This window comes from Humulus lupulus, chromosome 3, assembly GCF_963169125.1.
Source record: "Humulus lupulus chromosome 3, drHumLupu1.1, whole genome shotgun sequence".
NCBI lineage: Eukaryota > Viridiplantae > Streptophyta > Magnoliopsida > Rosales > Cannabaceae > Humulus > Humulus lupulus.
Genome location: NC_084795.1, coordinates 185969216 through 185992499, shown reverse-complemented (window position 1 = coordinate 185992499; position 23284 = coordinate 185969216).

Here is a 23284-nt window from a genome sequence, read left to right as displayed (position 1 = left end):
AAATGCCTGCCATTATGTATCATGAGAATTATCTCTTGTGTAGCCCAGCTCCTTGACAAGTCCTTTGCAGAATTCTCCGCGAGCTCTGTAGAGCTTTGCTTCGCAAGCTCCAGCTCCGGGTCCCGCAAGACAAAAGATGGCAAGATCCGCGAGCGCTGAAGAGCTTTGCTTTGCAAGCTCCAGCTCCGGGTCCCGCAAGACAAAAGATGGCAAGATCCGCGAGCGCTGTAAAGCTTTGCTTCGCATGCTCCAGCTCCGGATCCCGCAAGGCAAAAGATGGCAAGATCCGCGAGCGCTCTAAAGCTTTGCTTCGCGCGGATCTAGCCTCGCAGGGCTCCATGCCAGGTCCCTGAAGCCAGCCACCATGAGGTTCGCAACAACAGTTAGTTTTGCTTCGCAAAGATCTAACCTTAAGTCTAGCGACGCTCACCAAAAGAACTCCCGTTCCAAACAATGGAACGACTCACCTTAGCAATCCCAGTGAACAGTATAACTACAAGTCCCGGGATTGGCTATTTGCCTCAGGAAAGATAAAGTACGGTGAAAGGAGCCTGGCCGTTGGAACCAGAAAACCTTCGTAACCTAGAAACTACGTGGGGAAAGACATCATCCGTTAAAGCTTCAACTGGGAAGTGCATAAGTTTTGGCCGTTGGAACCAAAACCCCATACGCCCCTACAACAGTTTCTACCGTATAAATGTCTACCCTAAGCGCAAAGATAAATAAAGAACTCGGCAGAAAAAGAAAGGAGAATGCTATGATTATGGCAAAATTGTCCGCAATGAAAAACTCAAAATGAAAAACAATTAAAGATAAAACCCCTTCAAGCATTGGGGGTAACTACAGCGTCCACGACCGCAGCTTCGGGGGCATCTGTTTCAGCTGAGGCTGGCGGAGTCGGCTCATTGGAAGGAGGGATTTGGTCATGAGAAGGTTCAGAGGTCCCCGCCTCTCCGGGATCTCCCGCCTCAGGAGCTTCAGCACGTTCGTCAATGTTATAAGTTTGGACGTACGCCTCTGGGCCCTGATCCCACACGAGTAGCTTCTCCCTCATGGCTTCGGCATCATCTCCCAGATAGCCTAACACCTCCGGGTTCACTTTCCAGAGTTGATGCATGAGGACCACATGCGATATATTAATAGTCCTGTTCAGTATCACCTCAGCATCCTCCTTCTCCTTCAACCGCTCCGCCTCGGAGGTTGCCAGCTGTGCTTCCGCGGCAGTTAGTTGGGCCCTCAATTTTTCCATTTCGGCCTTGGAGGCATCCCGCTCCCCCTTAAGAGAATCAATCGCCTTGCGCTGCTCCCTATTTTGGTTCAGCACGGATTGCTTCTCGGTCACATGCCCCCTGGCAGTGAATTGCAAAGCCCCGATCTCTTTATCCTTCTCGGCGAGCCCCAACTGAAGCATAGACACGAGATCCCTGCTCCTCTTATGGAGTTGCTCCTCGTCGTGCAGCTTACTCTGAAGAGTGGAATATTCCTCTTGCCGCTTAAGGAGGAGATCGTTCTTTGATTGCAAGCGGGCTTCCAGGGTATCTTTCTCCACCTTGGCTTGGGACAGCTCTTCCCGGAGCTTGGAGTTTTCGGTCTTAATCCCATCCGACCGCTGTCTAAACTCATTCTCTGCCTTGGCCCGGTACTCTTGATATTTGGCAAGATATTTCTTCTCCGCCTCTTCTTCAGCCGTGCGCCGGGCCTGATCAATCTTCTCCGAAGCCCCCAAGGCCTGTTGGGTCAGTTTCTGTTTCTCCGCTTCCAAGGCCTGGCGAGCCAGTTGGCTCTCCTCCAGCTGAACCAGAGCTGCACCAACCTCCCGGAACGAGCGTTCCGCGATCATAGAGGCCTGCAAGGAAAGACAACAGAATGAGCTAAAGCAGGACCAAAAGACAGATGGTCCCAAAAAAAAAATAATAACAACTGACGGCTTACCCCGGACAGTTGCTGCTTCACAGCGTGTGTCAGCAACAGCGGATCCTTGCTGCTGCTGATGGCCCATTTCTCAGAATTGAGCTCGCATAAGCTCAGGGCCATGTCCTCCATCATCTCAGCTCCGAACGGCGCCAATGCACGTCCGAGCCTAGGCACCAGCCTCTTCTCCAAGGCTGGACCATCCAGAACCGCTCCGGCCGGGTGAGGAGATCTCACCCCCTCGGCCAGCTCAGCCCTCTTCACGGCAGACAAGTTATCTGCCCTTCCCTGAGTAACGGCCTTCTCCGCCTCTAGCCGCCTCTTCAAAAAACTATCGGCCCGTCTTACACCCTCCAGGAGGGCAGCGGGAAAACTGGTCGGCTTCCGCGGAAAGTGGAACTTCAGGCCAGGCAGGGGAAGATTGGTTGTCTGAGAAGACGGAGACCCCGGAAGGGTGGACCCCCTTTGGGCTGGAGGAGGAGGCAGCCGGGGTATTAAGGCCCCGGTCTGTTGCTTTTGCTGCTGCGGTAGCAGAAGTAATTGCCCTTGTTGCTGCTGCTGGTTTGGATGTTGCTGTTGCTGCTGCTGCGGCGTTGGTGATTGTCTCTCTTGTTCCTGTTGCTGCTGTTGTTGTAGTTGTGATTGCTGTCGTTGCTGTTGTTGTTGCCTTCGACCGGGAGAAGAGTGTCTAAGGCGTTTGTTCTTAGCACCCTCAGCATCTTCTCCGGGACGCTTGCTCACCCCAGTTGTCCTCACGGGGAACACAAGCCCTTCCCCGTCGCTACTGCTACTCGAGACCATCATAGTCTCGGAAGGCCCTTCAGCAGGGGACTTCTCTACCCTCGGAGACGCTTGCGCCTCGCCACTTGTCTTCTTGGGGGAGGCAGCCTTACCTCCCCTACCAGCCTTGGTCTTCCGTCCTTTCCCCGTGGGCGGGTCTTGGCTGGTGGCAGCCTTCTTAATAAGCAAAGTAACCCTCCCCAACATCTTGGCTTCGGGATACTCTGCAAGAAACGTACAAAGCAAGGTTAACAAACCAACAAGAAATGAGAAAGAAGATAAGCGGAAGACAAGACAATCAGCAACATAAAAGTACAAGCAAGCCCGCCAGCAGGGAACAAGAAACAAGAAAAAGAAAAGTTTGAAAGGGACGACCATGCACGAGAAACGTGGATGGCCTTCCCCGAGCAAAACAAAACATCGCTTCCTGCTCCAGGAAGCTCCCGTACTCCTTGAAGTCCGGGAAGAACATGCTGAGAGAAGAAGGGTCAACCATGATGACACCTTCTGGCAGACTACCATCACTCAGACACCAGAGGAGCTCATCTACCCTATCACAGTACCTGTCGAAAGGTATCCTACGCGGATCTAGCCTAAGGAAACGAGGATCAAACCCCATCTGAGAGGTTTGGGAAACTTCAGACAGGCTGGGGGTGTGGATCAATCGAAAACTAGTCTTACCTCTCCCGGAGGAAGTAGCCCCCGGAGCCCCTTCGTTAGGGTAAGCCGCGGCGTGGCGAGCCTCGATCTCCTCTCCCTCCGGCTGGGGGTCGGGGAACCTCTCCGCCCAACTAGGAGATAGAGTATTTTCGTCCCGAGCGGCTTGGGTGATCACCTTAGACAGCTCCAGGGCAATCTGCTCCCGGATGTCAGCCGACACCTGAGTCTGCCCCCTACCACTTACTGGCTCGATATTTTGGAAGGAGGCGAGTAACCTATACTCCCTCAACGATTCGGAGGTCACAAGTCCCTCCACTCTCAACTCTTCCTCAGAAAGCCCTTCGTAGAACTTGGACCTCCTTATCATCTCCGCGCAGCGAGGTGTCCGCGGAACGACTTCTGCAAAAATCAAATACAAGCGTTAGAGATCCTCCCAAAAGGCAAATCAAACACAAAGAAACAAAGTTGAAAAGGAAAAGAGGAAACACTTACCAGGGATTTTGAAGTCCAAAGATAGAGCTGGCACCCTCTTCAGCGGGAAGCCAGTCGTCAGGAACCAGTATTCCCGAAGGTCTGGAACCCTCGCGGTATGACAAGTGGGGCACATCACATCCGGGTGCCTTTCTAGCCTGTAAAACCCCACCTTGTCTGAGTGACCCCTCATAGGCTGAGACTTCAACCCATAAAAGTACAGCACCTCCTCCGGGGTAGGAGCTTCCAGTCTCCGGGACTTGCAAAAGATGAACCACCCCGCTAAGAGCTTGTAGCTGGGAGGAATTAACTGGAAGGGGGCAATCCCCGCCTTCACACAGAAATTGGCGAAGTAACTCCTTAGGGGCAAGTGCGCTCCGCACACTATGTGTGCCCAGCTCCAGGCACCAAAGCCCTCGTGGCTCTGGCTAGCTGACTCGCCCAGCACCGACAGACGGTGCCACATCAGACCTGGGATGTTCTTCAGGCCTGCCTCACAGGAATACAGCTCCAGCATGCCATAATTCCTGAAAAGGTTCGGTTTTTGGTCCATCTCCCAGATGGAACTATTGGAGGTTGGTGGGCTAGCCGCGACCGCTTTCGCCTTTCCTTTCCCCTTTCCACCAGCGATAGGAGAGCCCTTCTCTTGGGCAGATTCAGCCTCCTCCGCAGCAAGGAGTTGTTCCTTCGAGATGTTCGTCACTGGACAAAAGAAAAGAAAGAAGAAAACACTCTAAGCAGTCAGCACCCTTGTCATACCCTAGTGGTATCAAAGGCGTCGGGGAGACCCTCCCCGAAATCTGCTTGGAGAGGCTCCCACCGAGCTTGCCGAGGGATTGGCACCATGCCACCCGAAGGACAGCAAGGAACCAGACTCAGACCCCGAGCCTAAGCCCACCAAAAGAAGTGTATTTCCAGAGAAAGACACCCTAAAGGCGTTCATGCTTATGCCCTAAAACAGCAAAACAAGGGACGACTTTCCAAACGCAAATCGCCAAAACACGCAGAAAAGGCTACTTATCGACTCACAATCAATCACATGCCTACCAAAGCCCTATTCACACATGCACATAAGCAATAATGGCAGAAACCTCTACTCTAACAACTACCAACAACCTAAGGTTTGGGAGGAAAGAGCAAAGTAGAAATACTTACTGATATTCGGGTAGGTGGAGGTTGAAGAAGTAACTGGATCACTGCACAGCACGATCGCGAGAAGTAAAAGCTGCAAAGATGAACGGCGATTCAAACCAGGAACTTCGGGGAATAAACCCACTGCCAAATCAAAAAGAAAAGTTTCCAGATACTTACCAAAAGAAATGGCAAGTTCGGAGGAACGTAAGCTGGGAAGCCTGAGAGTTCGAAGGTTTGGAAATCTGAAAATCCTAAAGATGGAGAATCTGAAAGCGTAAAGAGGAAGGAAGGTCCTTTCCCTCGTTTTTATAGCAGGGAAGAAGCCGTTTCGAATTCCTCGAGTGGACGGTCCCGATCTTCCCATTCCATGTGCGTCAGATCCAACGGCTGGAGAGGAAGCGACGATCCTATTTATGACTCCTCGGATGGGAATAAAGTATTTATTTCCCATCATTACACCACCTCGGGCCCTGAGTACCATTAAAAACCGTCAAATAGTCAGATGACTGACGCACGCATCCTCAACCAGTCGCCTCACGCACACGTCTTGGTCGCAGAACCATTCCCAGAATGACACGTGATCCTTGCCGCACTTGAGTACTTGATCTCAAACAGAAGAAATTCCTTTTTCTCTTTTATACTAATACTCAGGCGGGAAAAAGGAACCCTTCCGGGAACACAGAAGGTGCCCCCTCGCCTAGTCTAAGAAACCGATTGTACAAGCTCCCGGATCTCTCAAAGCTCCGCGACCTTGGGGGGTAAATGTTATCCAGATTTCCGGATAGCGTTTAGATTGATGACCTCGGGGAAGCAGAATTATCGATGTCTTTCACGGAGGGTGACCAGAGCTCGCGGATGGACAGAAAGGCTTCGCCTCTCCTGTCTAGTATCCGGATTACTCTTCCAAACAAGCACAACACGGAAACTCGTCAACTCTCCCGGACTCCCGAAGGATACCCCTCGGGGAGGCCCCTTCCAGGAGAGGCTCTTCGAGTGGTCTCCGCGGAAACAGTTCCGTGCCCCGCACAGAACAAAACCGAACGGTCGAGTCCGGGAGAAGGCATATTTGGAATGATATCCGTCTAACACAGGATCCCGCCTGACACGCCCCTCAGGTCAAAGCCGCACACATCCCAGCACGCCTAAGGGTACCTTTTCGCCTACTGTTCCGCTGACAACTTGGAAAAGACGGCTGACTTTGTGTGTTCCCCATACTTTCACGTAAATATACCCACATAGAGTCTGGTAGCCATGCTACTACAGTAATTGTATCCCCTATTTATGGCTGGTGTAATTAAGACTCATGTACGTAGAGAAAAACCCTAATCCGAAACCCTAGCTATAAAGACTCCTTCCTTTTACAAGAAGGAGGAGGGAGAGATCAGATAGCAAAAAACTCTACCAAAATCTCTCTAGCTTCATCTTCTTCAAGAGAACCCGAGAGAAACATTGTGAGTGTGTGAAGTTCTTATGCACCAGCCATCTTACTGTAATCTTTTCCAAGTATAATAACATCGACTCGTGGACTAGGGCTTGTTAACGCCTGAACCACGTAAAAACACTGTTTGTTTAGTTACATTTCAGTATTTCTACAGTTCTTATCTTTTTATTATTCTGTTAGTTATTCGTTTCCGAAAAACTCGGTAAACAACAGCAGTTTCAACTGGGGCTAGCGGAGTCGGCTCATTGGAAGATGGAACGACATCGGTGGCAAGTTCAGAGGTCCCCGCCTCTTCAAGGACTTCTGCCTCAGGGGCTCCAGCAGGCTCGTCAATGTTGTAAGTTTGGACGTACACCTTTGGGCCTTGATCCCACACCTGTAGCTTCTCCCTCATGGCGTCGGCATCCTCTCCCAGATAGCCTAATACCTCCGGGTTCGCTTTCCAGAGTTGATGCATGAGGACCACGTGCGATATATTAATCGTCCTGTTCAGTACCACCTCGGCATCCTCCTTCTCCTTCAAGCGCTCCGCCTCGGAGGTTGCTAGCTGTGCCTCCACGACAGCTAGTTGAGCCCTCAATTTTTCCATCTCGGCCTTGGAGGCATCCCGCTCTCCCTTAAGAGAATCAATCTCCTTGCGCTGCTCCTTATTTTGTTTCAGCACGGATTGCTTCTCGGTCACATGTCCCGTGGCAGTGAATTGCAAGGCTCCGATCTCTTTATCCTTCTCGGCGAGCCCCACTCCAGCATAGACACGAGATCCCTGCTCCTCTTATGAAGTTGCTCCTCCTCGCGCAGCTTATTCTGAAGAGTGGAATATTCCTCTTGCTGCTTAAGGAGAAGATCATTTTTCGATTGCAAGCGGGCTTCCAAGGTATCCTTCTCCACCCTGGCTTGGGATAGCTCTTCCCGGAGCTTGGAGTTTTCGGCCTTCAAGTCATCCGACCGCTGTTTGAAGTCATTCTCTGCGCTGGCCCGGTACTCTCGATATTTGGCAAGATATTTCTTGTCCGCCTCTTCCTCAGCTGTGCGCCGGGCCCGGTCAGCCTTCTTCGAAGCCTCCCCCCTTATGCTCTCGACCTGTTGGGTCAGTTTCAACTTCTCCGCCTCCAAGGCCTGGCGAGCCACCTGGCTCTCCTCCAGTTGAACCAGAACTGCACCCACCTCCCAGAACGAGCGTTCCGCGATGAGAGAGGCCTGCAAGGAAAGACAACTGAATAAGTTAAGCAGAACCAAATGCACTAAGACAGATGATCCCAAGACACAACTGACGGCTTACCCCGGACAATTGCTGCTTCACGGCATGTGTCAGCAACAGCGGATCCTTACTGCTACTGATGGCCCATTTCTTATAATTGAGCTCGCACAAGCTCAGGGCCATGTCCTCCATCATCTCCGCTCCGAACGGCGCCAATGCACGTCCGAGCCTAGGCACCAGCCTCTTCTCCAAGGCTGGGCCATCCAAAACCGCTCCAGCTGGGTGAAGGGATCTCACCCCCTCGGCCAGCTCAGCTCTCTTCACGGCAGACAAGTTGTCTGCCCTTCCCTGAGTAACAGCCTTCTCGGCCTCCAACCGCCTCTTCAAAAAATTATCGGCCCGTCTTACACCCTCCAGGAGGGCAGCGGGGAAACGGTTTGGTTTCTGAGGGAAATGGAACTTTAGGCCAGGCAGAGGAAGGTTTGTTTGCTGAGAAGAAGGAGACCCCGAAAGGGTGGACTCCCTTTGGGCTGGAGGAGGAGGAAGACGGGGTATTAGGGACGGTAGCAAAGACACTACCACCCCGGTCTGTTGTTGCAGCTGATGTTGCTGTTGTTTCGGCTGCTGCTGTGGCGGTGCTGATTTCCTTTGTTGTTGTTGTTGTTGTTGCTCTTGCTGCTGGAGTTGTGGTTGCTGCTGGGAGAGGGTAGTCTGGCGAGGACTGCGCGCGGCCTGGAGGTCTCCGTCACCTCCGGGGGAAGAATGTCTAAGGCGTTTCCTCTTGTCGCCCTCAGCCTCTCCTCCAGGACGCTTGCTCACCCCGGTCGTCTTCACGAGGAACACAAGACCTTCCCCATCGCTGCTGCTACCCGAGACCAGCATGGTCTCGGAAGGCCCGTCGGCAGGAGACTTCTCTACCTCCGGAGACACTTGCGCCTCGCCACTTGTCTTCTTGGGAGTGGCAGCTTTACCTCCCCTACCAGCTTTGGCCTTTCATCCTTTCCCCTTGGACGGGTCTTGGCTGGTGGCAGCCTTCTTAATAAGCGAGGTAGCTCTCCCCAACATTTTTGCTTCAGGATGTTCTGCAAGAAATGTACGAAGCAAGGTTAACGAACCAGCAAGCAATGTGAAAGAAAATAAACAAAAGGCAAGACGATCAACAACATAAAAGCACAATCAAGTCCGCCAACAGGGAACAAGGAACAAAAAAGAGAGACATTTGAGAGGGACGACCATGCACGAGAAACGTGGATGGTCTTCCCCGAGCAAAACAAAACATTGCTTCCTGCTCCAGGAAGCTCCCGTACTCCTTGAAGTCCGGGAATGACATGCTGAGGGAGGAAGGGTCAACCGTGATGACACCTTCTGGCGGACTACCGTCACTCAAACACCCGAGAAGCTCATCTACCCTATCGCAATATCTGTCAAAGGGTATCCTACGGGGATCTAGCCTAAGGAAGCGGGGATCGAACCCCATCTGGGAGGTCCGGGAAACTTCAGATAGGCTGGGGGTGTGAATCAATCGAAAGCTAGCCTTACCTATCCCGGAGGTGCCAGCTCCCGGAATCCCTTCATTGGGGTAAGCCGCGGCGTAGCGAGCCTCAATTTCTTCTTCCTCCGACTGGGGGTCGGGGAACCTCTCCGCCCAACTGGGGGACAAATTATTCTCGTCCTGGACTGCCTGGCAGATCACCTTGGACAGTTTCAGGGCAATCTGCTCCCGAACGTCAGCGGACACCTGACTTTGCCCCCGGCCACTCACTGGCCCAATACTTTGGAAGGAGGCGAGTAGCCCATACTCTCGCAGAGATTCGGTGGTCACAAGTCCTTCCACCTTCAGCTCTTCCTCAGAGAACCCCTCGTAGAATTGCGACCTCCTTATCATCTCCGCACAGCGAGGCGTCTGCGGGATGGTTTCTGCAAAATTCAAACATGAGTATTATAGATCCTCCCGAAAGGCAAACCAAACGTAAAGAAACAAAGTTAAAAAGGAGAGGAAGGAGCACTTACCAGGGACTTTGAAGTCCAAAGATAGGGCTGGCACCCTCTTCAGTGGGAAGCCAGTCGTCAGGAACCAGTACTCCCAGAGGTCTGGAACCCTTGCGGTATGACAGGTGGGACACATCACGTCCGGGTGCCTCTCCAGCCTGTAAAATCCCACCTTGTCTGGGTGACCTCTCATGGGCTGAGACTTCAACTCGTAGAAGTACAGCACCTCCTCCGGGGTAGGAGCCTCCAGGTCCCGGGACTTGCAAAAGATGTACCACCCCGCTAGGAGCTTGTAGCTGGGGGGAATCAATTGGAAGGGGGCAATCCCTGCCTTCACGCAGAAATTGGCAAAGTAACTTCTTAGGGGCAAGTGCGCCCCACACACTATGTGTGCCCAGCTCCAGGCACCAAAACCCTCGTGACTCTGACTAGCAGACTCACCCAGCACCGACAGACGGTGCCACATCAGGCCTGGGATATTCTTCAGGCCTGCCTCTGAGGAGTACAGCTCCAGCATGCCGTAGTTCCTGAACAAGTTCGGCTTCTGGTCCATCTCCCAGATTGAACTGTTGGTAGTCGGTGGGCTAGCCGCGACCACTTTTGTCTTTCCTTTCCCCTTTGCGCCAGCGACAGGGGAACCTCGCTCCTGGACGGATTCAGCCTCTACCGCAGCGACAGTTCGTTCCTTTGAGGTGTTCATCACTGAACAAAAGAAACAAAGAAGAAAACACTCTAAGCAGTCAGCACCCTTGTCATACCCTAACTGTATCAAAGGCGTCGGGGAGAACCTCCCCGAAAACTGCTTGGAGAGGCTCCCACCGAGCTTGCCGAGGGGTTGGCACCAGGCCACCCAAAAGGCAGCAAGGAACCAAACTCAAACTCCGAGCCTAAGCCCGCCGAGAGAAGTGTTTTTCCAGAGAAAGACACCCTAAAGGCGTTCACGCTTATGCCCTAAAACAGCAAAACGAGGAACAACTTTCCAAATGCCAATCGTCAAAGCATGCAAAAAGATTACTTATTGACTCACATCAGTCACATGCCTATCAAAGCCCTATTCACGCATGCACATAGACGATACTAGCAGAAAACTCAACTCTAACAACCACCAACAACCTAAGGTTTGGAAGGAAAAAGGAAAGTAGAAATACTTACTGGTATTCGGGTAGTTGTAGATGGAAGGAGTAACCGGATCACTGCACAGCACAATCGCGAGAAGTAAAAGCTGCAAAGACAAACGACGATTCAAACCCTGAACTTCGGCGAACAAACCCACTGCCAAATCAAAAGAAAAGTTTCTAGATTCCTTACCAAAAGAAGTGGCAAGTCCGAAGGAATGGAAGCTTGGAAACCTGAGAGTTCGAAGGTTTGGGAATCTGAAAATCTGAAAGATAGAGAGTTTGAGAGCGTAAAGAGGAAGAGAGGCCCGTTCCCTGGTTTTTATAGCAGGAATGAAGTCCTTTCGAATCCTACACATGGACGGTCCTGATCTTCCCATACCGCATGCATCAGATCCGACGGCTGAAGATGAAGCGCCGATCCTATTTATGACTCCTCGGATGGGAATAAAGTATTTATTTCCCATCATTATACCATCTCGGACCCGGTGCACCATTAAAAACCGTCAAATCATTACTCAGATGCCTGACGCACGCATACTCAGCCAGTCGCCTCACGCACACGTCTTGGTCGCAAAGCCACTCCCGACATGACGCGTGGCCCTTGCCACACTTGAGTACTTGAGTTCAAACAGAAGAAATTTCTTTTCTTTTTCATACTAACACTCAGGCGGGAAAAAGGAACCCTTCCAGGAACACAGGAGGTGACCCCTCGCCTAATCTAGAAACCAGAATACCCGGAGGACTGTACAAACTCCCGGATCTCTCAAAGCTCCGTGACCTTAGGGGTAAATGTTATCCAGATTTCCGGATAGCGTTCAGATGGATATCCTCGGGGAATCAGAATTATCAAAGTCTTTCATGGAAAGTGACCAGAGCTCGTGGATGGACAGAAAGGCTTCGCCTCTCCCGTTTAGTGTCCGGCTTACTCTTTCAAGCAAACGCGACACGGAAGCTCGTCAACTCTCCCGGACTCCCGAAGGGATATCCTTCGGGGAAGCTCCTTCCAGGAGAAGCTCTTCAGGTTGCCTTCGCGGAAACAGTTCCGTGCCACGCACGGAGCAAGACCAAGCGGTCGAGTCATGGAGGAGGCATATTTGGAATGATATCCACCTGACACAGGATCCCGCCTGACACGCCCGACAGGTCAAGGCCGCACACATCCCAGCACGCCTAAGGGTACCTTTTCGCCTACTGTTCCGCTGACAACTTGGAAAAGACGGCTGACTTTGTGTATTCCCCATACTTTCACGTAAATATACCCACATAGAGTCTTGTAGCCATGCTATTACAGTAATTGTATCCCCTATTTGTGACTGGTGTAATTAAGACTAATGGGACAGAGTAAAACCCTAATCAAAAACCCTAGCTATAAAAACCCCCTCATTTTACGATGGAGGGGAGGACCAACAAATTACATAGCAAGAACTCTGCTAAAATCTCTCTAGCTTCATCTTCTTCAAGAGAACCCGAGAGAAACACTGTGAGTGTGTGAAGTTCTTGTACACCTGCCATCTTACTGTAATTCTCTACAAGTATAATAACATCGACTCGTGGACTAGGGCTCGTTAACGCCTGAACCACGTAAAAAACCTGTTTGTCTAATTATATTCCTGCACTTCTACAGTTCTTATCTTTTTATTATTCTGTTTGTATTCGTTTCCCAAAAACCCGGTAAACAAACACAATAAAACTATGACAGTTTTTTACGTGGTTCAGGAGTTAACTCTGCCTAGTCCACGAGTCTTTTTTATTAGAACTTAGGAAATTTCAAGAAATTCTTCAGGGATGAATTGACCAGAGATTCTCTCCAAATCACCAAATTTTGGTCATTTACAAAGGTACATGACCTATCTATTTATAGAGGAGATCTCATAATACAATCCCACATGTTTCGGGAAGTTATTCTGTACATTAATAAATTTAATTACTTTAAAGTTTGTAACTCCTATATACAAGGAAACGTCCCCTGAAGACCAGGGGGCGTTAATATCCCTTTATTGTAGGGAAGTTACAACAATAAATATCTCTTGAATGCATGGACTGCATCTCCTCAGGTGACTCACTAAGCCGTTCGAGATCAGCAATCAACATCATGCCAGTCTAGGTCTCTGAGTAAATTACGAGTTGTATTACTTTCCCCAAGACCAGCTCGGAGTGGGTAAATACCACTGAGGCCGCCTTATTCCTGGCTCACACCCATGCCAACCTCGGACCACTTGATCCGAGGCTACCCGACAATGGTCATACTCTGATGTTTTGTCTTTCGAGCTTATAAGGACTTCGAGGCTACCTATCTTCGAGGTCGCCACCTGCTTTGAGGATTTGGCGTCTAGATTATGAACAAGTATTTTAGCTATCGCAAGCTCACACCTGACGAATCCAGCTTTCGAGGTCACAACCTCAAGTCTCGAAATCTGGGTGTAACATTTTGCCCCCTCAGAAGTATTAGTTCGAATCCTATGAGAAGGAAACTTTTGAACTACTTTCTTCGGGAACCGCACCGTCACACATACTCTAGTATGGACACGTGTTAGTTGGGTATTGCTCCCTCAATGTAATTGAGTACCTTGGAAACCTGCCCACGGTCGTTCGCCTGCCACCTTTACAGTACCATCATTTCACTTATCCCTGATCGTCGGATTTGATACGGAATCTGGCCAATGGCCCAGATTAATCCAGCCTTTCGCATTCTCATGTGCTTATAAATTGGACCATGTCGTCTTCTTAACCCACGTTCCTTTCAGAAAAAAAAAAAAAAAAAAAGGAAAAAGGAAAACCAGAACCCTTCTTGCTCATTTCTTGCATGTTCTCGAAGCCGAGAAGACAAAACCACGCTGGCATTTTTGACTCTGTGAGATCGCACTTGCAACCGCTTATACAATCGTCCATTTCCCTGTTTCCGCCGATTGCATTGTGTAAGTTTTCTGTTCATGGCTTCTCTGCATTATTTTTCTTTTCATGTGTGTTTATGTTTCTATTGTACCTTGGGCACTAGAATTTTGTTGGTCCATTCATTAGGTTAATGCACTAGGATGTGTTGGCTGATAGATATTACATTTAGGTTCCAAGGTTCAAAACCCAGTTTATGCTCAAAAAGACCCAAATATGGTTCTTTTTCTGAGTTTTTAAATTTTTTAGGACCTATCTTGCACACCAAGATATCGGGTACAAAATCTGGGTTTTAAAGAATGCACGATTCTAAAAAATATCACCCTTTTAATAACCGCCATCTTTTTTCCCTGATATTTTGGGATTTCCCACAACATGTCCGCCTTCTTTCCTTTCGGTGGAAAACACGCTCTGAGATTGGCCTCATCCTTTGGATCGAGCTTGCCTTATAGCCTCGATCATTTGAGCTTAGGTGTTATTTCTCATTATTTCTTGCTCGCTTGGCCCTCACCCTTTTGCTTTCTTGTTAGATGCTGCAGAATTCTGGAAAGTGGTGGGGGTCAAAGCTTGCAATTCCTTATTCACCAGTAGCTCCAAGTCCAGAGTCTCCTTTTACTCGAAACCAGCGTTTAATTCGGGAGCACGAACTGAGGTGTGAGCAAGAGGACACTCGAGATCACTTTCGATGTCAGATAGACGAGGTCGAAGAAGGGAAAAGGAAAAGACTAAGGGTCGCCCTTCATCTAGATCCTGACACCGAGCCTAGACTAATTCCCCTCGACGCTAAGCTTAGAGTGACAGTTGCCTTCAAACCAGGTAATCTACAGTTTTCACTGATGGGGGAGCCCTCTACCTCACAGCTGAGGAGGGAGTTTTTTTAGGCCGAGCATTATTGGAGCTCGATTAAATCATTGGGCCAGATAACCGATATCCTGGCCCTTCATAATATGGGATTATCAGGCTCGCTAAGGTGTCGAGCCCCAGCCTCCCACGAGCGAAGCTGCCGCACTACAGGAGACGGAAATCCTGACAACAAGCTGAGATACACGGCTTGGAGCCAGGAGCACATGAAGGCTGGGGCAGTACTGTCTTTGAAGTATTTTTTCAAAGACTTCACAGACTTTGTTGGGTTGGCCCCCTTCCAACTCAACACCAATTTTTACAGGGTTCTGTCTGCCCTGATGTCGCTATACCACGAGCTGAAGTGGGAAGGACCATCGCCAAAGGAGATCCTGTATCTCTTTTGTTCAAAAAGTAATCCCTCACGAGCTTGGGGAGGGGATGGCTTCTACTACCTTTCGAGCTATCCGAAGGAGAAGAAGATGTTTGAAGACCTTCCCAATCATCCTCTCAACTTCAAGAAGGCCTTTTTCTGGACAGATGGCCTAGCCCCGTCTCGATTCTACTCATTCAGACGGATTCGTAAGTATTTCCACTTCCTTCTTTTTGTGCTCGAACTTTTCTTTAGGCTCGTGCTTAGCTAAAATGTGCTTAACTGTCCAGCCAACAATCATTGCCCCACTCCCTCTGATGAGATGAAGGAGCACAAAGAGACTCTGCTCCAACTTCCTTACGGCAGGAGATCCCTTTCCTATCTCCTGCATGAAGACAAGCTCCGGCTTGTGGGCTCTTGGGAGAGGATCAGTCCACATCGGATTGGTCAAATAAAAAATACGACTGTTGGGAGCTCGTGCCTCTGCCAACGGGAAACCTCCCCCCAAGGAGAGAGGCGAGGCCTCCGCCTCCAGTTCGTCAAAGGATTCAACAATCAGGGAACGAGGCCAACGACAAGGCCTCAAGCTCGGGGCCGGATGAACAAGGTATAGTCATCCTAAGCTCGAATATTTGGTCCCCCTCCCTATTAAAGCATAAACCCGATAGGTTAGTATTGTGTGAGGATGATAGGAACCATTTTTATGTATGGTCTTGGGTAGATGAACGGGTTCATAGGTTCGATAGCTGGCTCGGGAAATACGACATCATGTATCTCCTGAACGAGGTATGGAACGAAATAGTCGTCCAATATGGGACCAATGATTATAGGGACCTTTCGAGGTTGACATCCACCTATAGGGAAGGTACTCCCCCCGCCTCTTCTGAAGATGGGGGAATTTCGTGGTCGTCAAGCTCAAGCTCGGGGGAGAGTTCCAATTAGGTTTCTCTCGACTTGTCTTTTTATCCCATGTATGTTTGCATGATGCTGAGTTACTTTATTTATTTATTTTATTTTTTGATAACTCATATTGTGGTGTAACTGTGTAGGCGAGATGGTCTCCGATCTTGACAACATCCTTGAGAGTGGCGGAGCCAAGAGGAGTAAGCGTCCCAGGGGGTCGCGAAAGACCGACCGGCCCGCCAAGGTCCTTAAGAGGACTAAAAAGACACCTCCTCCACCAGCTCTGCCTGCCACGAGCTTCGCTGTGGAGCCGACTCCACAGGTCGGGGCATCCACTATGGTCGAGCCCCAACCTCCCATCCTGGTTCATTAAACGCTCATCCCACCTCCACAAAAACCCTCGGCTTCCCTAACCCGCAAGTTGTCAGTTTCTACTCACGTTGATGAGTATGTAGTTGACAATGCTGCTGGGCTCAGAAATTCTGTCTCAAGTGGATCAGAGCTTTAGCGGCTTTGACACTCCTCACTGACAGTTTTTGAACAACGCCCGAGACTGCAACACACTTTACGAGAAGAGTGTCGAGCTTACTACCACGGTAACTTTTCTTTTCTCGCTACTAGCTGTATTTATAGACGGTCCATATGCTAATGTTGATTTCTTTGTATGCCAGGCTCTTGCTGTCTCTGCTCAGCTCAACTATAAACTGAATAACGAGATCCATTCGAGCAAGTCCTATGCTCAGGAGGTGAAGGATCTTCAGCTCAAACTGAGTGATGAGCTAAAGGCAACAAAGGCAAAGTTTGAAGCAGGAGCCAAGGAGCTTAAGGCCAAGATATCCGAGCTTGAGAAGCAGAACACCAGGCTCGCAGAGTTTGAGAAGGAGAATTCTCGGCTCAAGGAGGTCAATGCCAAGCTCGAAGAAGATAAGGCCGCAACTTTTGAGATCATTGAGGGTGAAAAGGATCGTCTTCTTGAAGAGTTTAAGGAGAAAAAGGATCGGGTTGTCGACCTGGCCATGTACAGAATATGGGCCAACAATGTCGACCTCGATACCAGCTTCTTAGGTCATCTTGAGGCGAAACTCGTAGACAAATGGCAGGCTCGGCTTGAGGAGGAGGAGGCTGCTCGTGATGGCGCAAAGGGAGTTGGGGAGGGCGCTGATGCTGAGAAGGCCAAGGAGATTGCTCCTTCTCTTTAAATGATACCTCGGGGCTGCTTCCCTTTACTTTTGTAATAATTTTTTTTTTATATGCCCATGGGGCTGGTACAATTTTTCTTTCTTTTTTATTTTCTTTTATTATATATGCTTTACATTTCTCGGGTTGAAATATTTTGCATATTTTATATTTAAGAGTTATATATGCTTGTTTAATCACACAAACATAGTTTGGATTTAAGCTCGAGGTTCAATGCATTCATGCACAGTTTGCTCGAATTATCTGCTTCCGATCTCGTTATTTGTCAAGGTCGAATATTACTTTAACCATGCACCCGAAAGTACTTGTATGGTGTGTAATGCAAATGGTTTAGTTTTATCTTACTTTTTAGTTACTTTTTCTCGTCCTCGGTTAGCTCACCGAGGTTATGAGGTCGAAACTATTTTTTTGCAAGATACTCCAGCCTCGATCTCGGCTTATCCGAAGTGGGTTATGCTCCAACTTACTGCCGATTATTTTTAGCTGGTTTGTAATCCATACACTTACATTTTAATCTAGTTTGCACATTTGGTCACACCCAAACACTTTATCTTTTTGCTAGCTTGGTTATATCCAAACTGTCTTAGCTCGCGTATTTGGTTATGACCAAACACTTGTATGTTTTTTTATGTTTGATGGCTTGGTTACATCCAAACTATCTTAGCTCGCGCATTTGGTTATATCCAAACACTTGTATGTATTTCGTATATGTTATTTTATTTTTCAAGCTGATGTTATATATACCACTAATGCCCCCTTAATATCCTATGAATGTGACCATAGGTTATTAAATTAAGAAAGATTGCAAAAATATATATATAGCATATTAAACGAAATCAACCTTTATTTGACAAAATCCAAAAATAGAAAAAACAATACAGATAAACAAGCATGGTTACAGGCAACATCCTTCCTATACTATTGATAGTAAGGTCGTAGGTGTTCGCCATTCCATGCTCGCAGTACTAGACTTCCATCCAATCTTGCCAACTTGTAAACACCGGGTCGGATGACTGACTCTATCTGGTAGGGTCCTTCCCAATTTGGCCCGAGCACCCTTGCTGCTGGATCTCGTGTTGCCAAGAATACACGCCTTAGCACTAAATCTCCCACACCAAATTTTTTATCCCGAACTCTTTTGTTGAAGTATCGGGTAGCTCGCTGTTGGTATGCAGTATTTTTTAACTGAGCTTCGTTCCTTCTTTCTTCGATCAGGTCAAGAGTTTCTTCGAATTGAGAGTGGTTCGAGGCTTGATCATAAGCGAGGGATCAAATTGTGGGAATTTCAACCTCGATTGGTAGCATAGCCTCGCAACCGTATGCTAGAGAGAACGGGGTATGTCCTGTCGATGTACGGGTCGTGGTTCTATATCCCCATAGGACTTGGGGAAATTCTTCGGGCCATCTTCCTTTAGCCTCTTCCAACTTTTTCTTCAATGAACTTTTTAGAGTTTTGCTCACAGCCTCGACCTGGCCATTCGCCTGAGGATGGGCTACAGACGAAAAACTCTTTATTATTCCATTTTTTTCGCAAAAGTTCGTAAACAGATCGCTGTCGAACTGGGTTCCGTTATCGGACACAATCTTCCTCGGCATCCCATATCTACATATGATGTTTTTCACCATAAAGTCAAGGACTTTTTTGGAGGTTATGGTCACCAAAGGTTCAGCTTCTGTCCACTTTGTGAAGTAATCTACAGCGACTACCGCGTACTTCACTCCGCCCTTGCCAGTCGGGAGAGAGCCTATGAGGTCGATTCCCCATACCGCAAATGGCCATGGGGAGGTCATCATAGTTAGTTCGGATGGTGGAGCTCGAGGAATTGTGGCGAATCGTTGGCACTTATCACACTTCTTTACGTAATCAAAAGAATCTGACTTGATGGTAGGCCAGAAATAACCTTGGCGTATGATTTTCTTGGACAGGCTATGCCCCCCAGTATGGTCTCCACAGAACCCTTTGTGAATTTCTTCAATGATTTTCTTGGCTTCGGGTGGAGTCACACACCGAAGTAATGGCATGGAATATCCTCTTCTATACAGCCTTCCATCCATAATGGTGTAACGGGGGATTTGATACATCAACTTTTGAGCCTGGTTTCAATCATTCGAAAGGACGCCGGTCTTGAGATATTCGACTATCGGAGTCATCCAGGTAGGCTCGGAATCAATCATACACACATTTTCCTGCTCTGGTTCATTAATACTAGGTGTCGAGAGATGTTCAATTGGTACGACATTTAGCTCATCATTCTCGGTAGAGGTAGCGAGCCGAGCTAAGGCGTCCGCATTCGAGTTTTGTTCTCGGGGGACATGTTCTATCGCATAGAAATCAAAGTGTTCCAATGCTGATTTTTCCTTTTCTAAGTAAGTGCCATTCTTATACCGCGAGCCTGGTACTCTCCCAAAATTTGGTTAACCACTATCTGGGAGTCGTTGTAGCAATGTATTTCTTTAGCATTGAGCTCCTTGGCTATACAAAGTCTCGCCAGTAAAGCCTCGTATTTGGCCTCATTATTTGATGTGTTGAAGTCAAATCTCAAGGCAGAATGAAATCTGCTTCCTGCAAGAGTGATCAAAATTACTCCTGCCCCCGATCCATTTTCATTAGATGACCCATCAACGTAAAGTTTCCATAGCTCGTGGGCTGGGGCTATAACTTCATCGCTGGTCATACCAGTACATTCCACTATGAAGTTTGCCAAGGCTTGTGCCCTAATGGTCGTCCTTGGATGATAGGTGATCTCGAATTGCCCGAGTTCAACTGCCCATTTAAGAAGTCGACCTTAAGCTTCTGGCTTAGACAAGACTTGTCTTAGTGGTTGATCAGTTAGTACATGGATGGGGTGCGCTTGAAAGTAGGGTCGAAGTTTTCGAGATGAGTGAATTAAGCTGAGAGCTAGCTTTTCCATCAAGGGATATCTCGACTCTGCCCCCAGTAACCTTTTACTGACGTAATATATGGGTCGTTGCACCTTTTCTTCCTCTCGTACAAGAACTGCACTTATGGCGTGCTCGGTAGTGGCAAGATATAAGTACAGCACTTCTCCCGTAATAGGTTTTGATAAGATAGGGGGTTTTGCGAGGTGTTTCTTGAGCTCCTGGAAGGCCAACTCGCATTCTTCCGTCCAATCAAATTTCTTGCCTCCCCTCAACAGTTTGAAAAACAGAAGACAACGGTCTGTAGATTTCGAGATAAACCTACTTAGTGTCGCCATTCTGCCTGTCAAACTCTAGACATCTTTGTGTTTTCGAGGTGAGGGCATATCGATCAGGGCCTGGATCTTGTCTGGATTAGCTTCTATTCCTCGAGCATTTACAATGAAACCCAGGAATTTTCCTGAAGATACTCCAAAGGAGCATTTCTGAGGGTTAAGCTTCATGTTATATTTCCGGAGCATGACAAAGCATTCTTCGAGATCATCAACATGGTTATTGTTAAGTTGAGACTTGACTAACATGTCATCAACATAAAATTCCATGTTGTTCCCTATTTGCTCTGAGAACATCATGTTCACGAGACGCTGGTAAGTGGCCCCAGCATTTTTGAGCCCGAATGGCATGACGTTATAACAATATAACCCTTTATCTGTTATGAAGCTCGTATGTTCCTGGTCAGGAGCATGCATGGAAATCTGGTTATATCCAGAATAGGCATCCATGAATGACATTAGTCCATGCCCTACCGTGGCATCCACAAGCTAGTCAATCCGTGGTAAAGGAAAGCAGTCCTTTGGACAGGCCTTGTTGAGGTCCGAGTAGTCAATGCAGGTTCGCCATGTCCCATTGGGCTTCGGGACCAGTACCGGATTGGCTACCCAATCGGGGTAAAAAGCATCCCTAATGAATCAGTTTGCTTTTAACCTGTCGACTTCCTCTTTTAGTGCCTTTTTTCTATCGTCGTCCAGTTGTCTTCGCTGTTTTTGCTTCGGTGGGAAGTTTTTATCGATATTTGGCTCACTATATTCAGACTTATTCCTACCATGTCTGAATGTGACCACGCGAAGACATCCTGGTTTTTCTTCAAAAAGCAAATTAATTGCTATTTAGTTTCATCATGGAGATGTTTCCCAACCTTTACCGTTTTTGAGGGATCTGACTCTTCGAGCTCTTCTAATGGTTCGAGATCGGCTTTTTCCTCCACTCTTGGGTCGATCTCTTCATCTATCTCTAAGACCGTCCCGTCCTTATTCTGGATAACAATGAGTGCTTGTTCGCTCGCTTGTTTCTTTCCTCTTACGGAAATGCTATAGCATTCCCTTCCGGCTAACTGGTCTCCCTTCAGCGTCCCGATGCCACTAGAAGTCGGGAACTTGATGGCCAGATGCCTTACATACGAGACTGCCCCCATCCCTACTACGGCGGGTCTCCCGAGCAGCACTTTGTAGGCCGATGGCAGGTCCACTACTTCAAACTCCAACATCTTGGTTACTGAGACTGGGTAGTCTCCCAAGGTTACCGGGAGTTCGATGGACCCCATACAGGCAATCCCCTCTCCTGAAAAACCGTACAAGGTTGTTTCACAGGCTTTTAGGTCTTGAAGCGCGAGTCCCATCTTTTCTAAGGTGGCCTTATAGAGAATGTTCACTGAGCTCCCATTGTCTATGAGAACTCGGTGAACTCTTTTATTCACGAGCTGGAGAGTGATGACTAGTGGGTCATTGTGGGGAAACTGAACATGGGACGCGTCGTCTTCAGTAAAGGTTATCGGCTGAGATTCAATCTTTTGGCATTTTGGAGCTCTAGGCTCGGGTTCATAAGGAGACCCGTCCCCAGTTTTTAGCTCATTCACATATCGCTTTTGGGCATTCCTGCCCATCCCTGCGAGATGAGGCCCGCCCGAGATGGTTATCACGTCTTCTCCATCAATTGGAGGGGGCCTATCTTCTTCCCTTGCTCGAGAATTATTGTTTTGAGTAGGTTGTGGTGCAGCTGCCCTCTGGCTAGTAGAAGCCTGATTATTACTCTGGTTTTTGACATACTGTCTGAAATAGCCTCTCGAGATCAATCCTTCGATCTCGTCCTTCAACTGCCTGCATTCATCAGTAGTGTGCCCAGTGTCTCTGTGAAATCGACAGTACTTGCTGGAGTCTCTCTTGGACTTCTGATTTCTCATGGGGTCTAGACGCCTGAAAGGGACCTGACTTTCATTAGCCAGGTATATATTCTCCCGAGACTCGTTGAGCTCGGTGTACACTTTGTACACGGAGAAATACCTTTCCCCCTTCTTCTTCTTTCCCCCTCTGCCTCGGGGTTACTCCCTTCATTCTTCTTTCTCTTGGAAGGGTTTTTCGCAGGAGGCTTTGAAACTGGTGGGTTCGCCAAGGTTGAGGCAGAGTTTACGTTTATCGTTGTAGTTATGGGTTGAGAAGTCATATTCAGTGTAGACCTCGCCGCCTCTAGATTGACAAACCTCTGAGCTTGCTTATTAAACTCGGTTAAAGACCTCACCGGTTTTCTCTGCATATCGTCCCAGAGAGGACGTAACGCCCTACTTCCTTAGAGCCGTTACCAAGTGAGTTTTAAAACAAAACAATGTGCAATGAACTCGCTAACCGAGGTTTTTAAAACAAAAGTGTGACTAAGCAAAAGTTAAGGCTGTAATCTTTAAAAATGCGTGGTTTCATTGAAAACTTCTAGTATTTAACATTTGGGATCCCAAAATAAGATTTGAAAACTATTTACAACTTAAAATAAGTTTACAGTTGGTCCGTTATTAAAATCACAGGTTATTACAGCCATTTCTCGAAAATACCCCCAACCAAAGCAGTCGGGCAGGCCAAACATGTACGCGTCGCTTCATGATCTCCGTACTCATGGCTGGTCGACTCAATCTTTGCCCTTTCCTGCAACACAGAGCACCCGTGAGCCGAAGCCCAACAAGAAGACTCATGCAGTTCATAACATATGCAAATTATACAGTTAATCATATCAGATAGTCCATAGATAAACAGGTCAACCATTAGACTTAAGCGACCCGGCCATGTCGCCCCAGAAGCCTTACCAAAGCCTGGGGTCTCGGTCCTCACTGTAAGGATATCACATGTATCCACGGGGTCCCACCTTGACTACAAGCACTTCACGTGCTAAGTGGTACTTCCGGCCCCACTGCCGTTCTCGGCCTTTCGCCGTTCTCGGCTCCATTGCCGTTCTCGGCTCCATTGCCGTTCTCGGCTCCTTGCCGTTTCATTCAACTATAATCACAGATAGTCTAACTCAGATAACATTTGAACATCTACTAATTCAATCAAATCTGCACCCTAACATGTAATGCAATATAGGGTCGTGCCCTGCAATCACACTATGGGCCCATGCCCTGTCCTATGGGTGCTATAGTTTTCTTACCTTTCAATTCAATAGTTGCGATCACTTGACTCCTT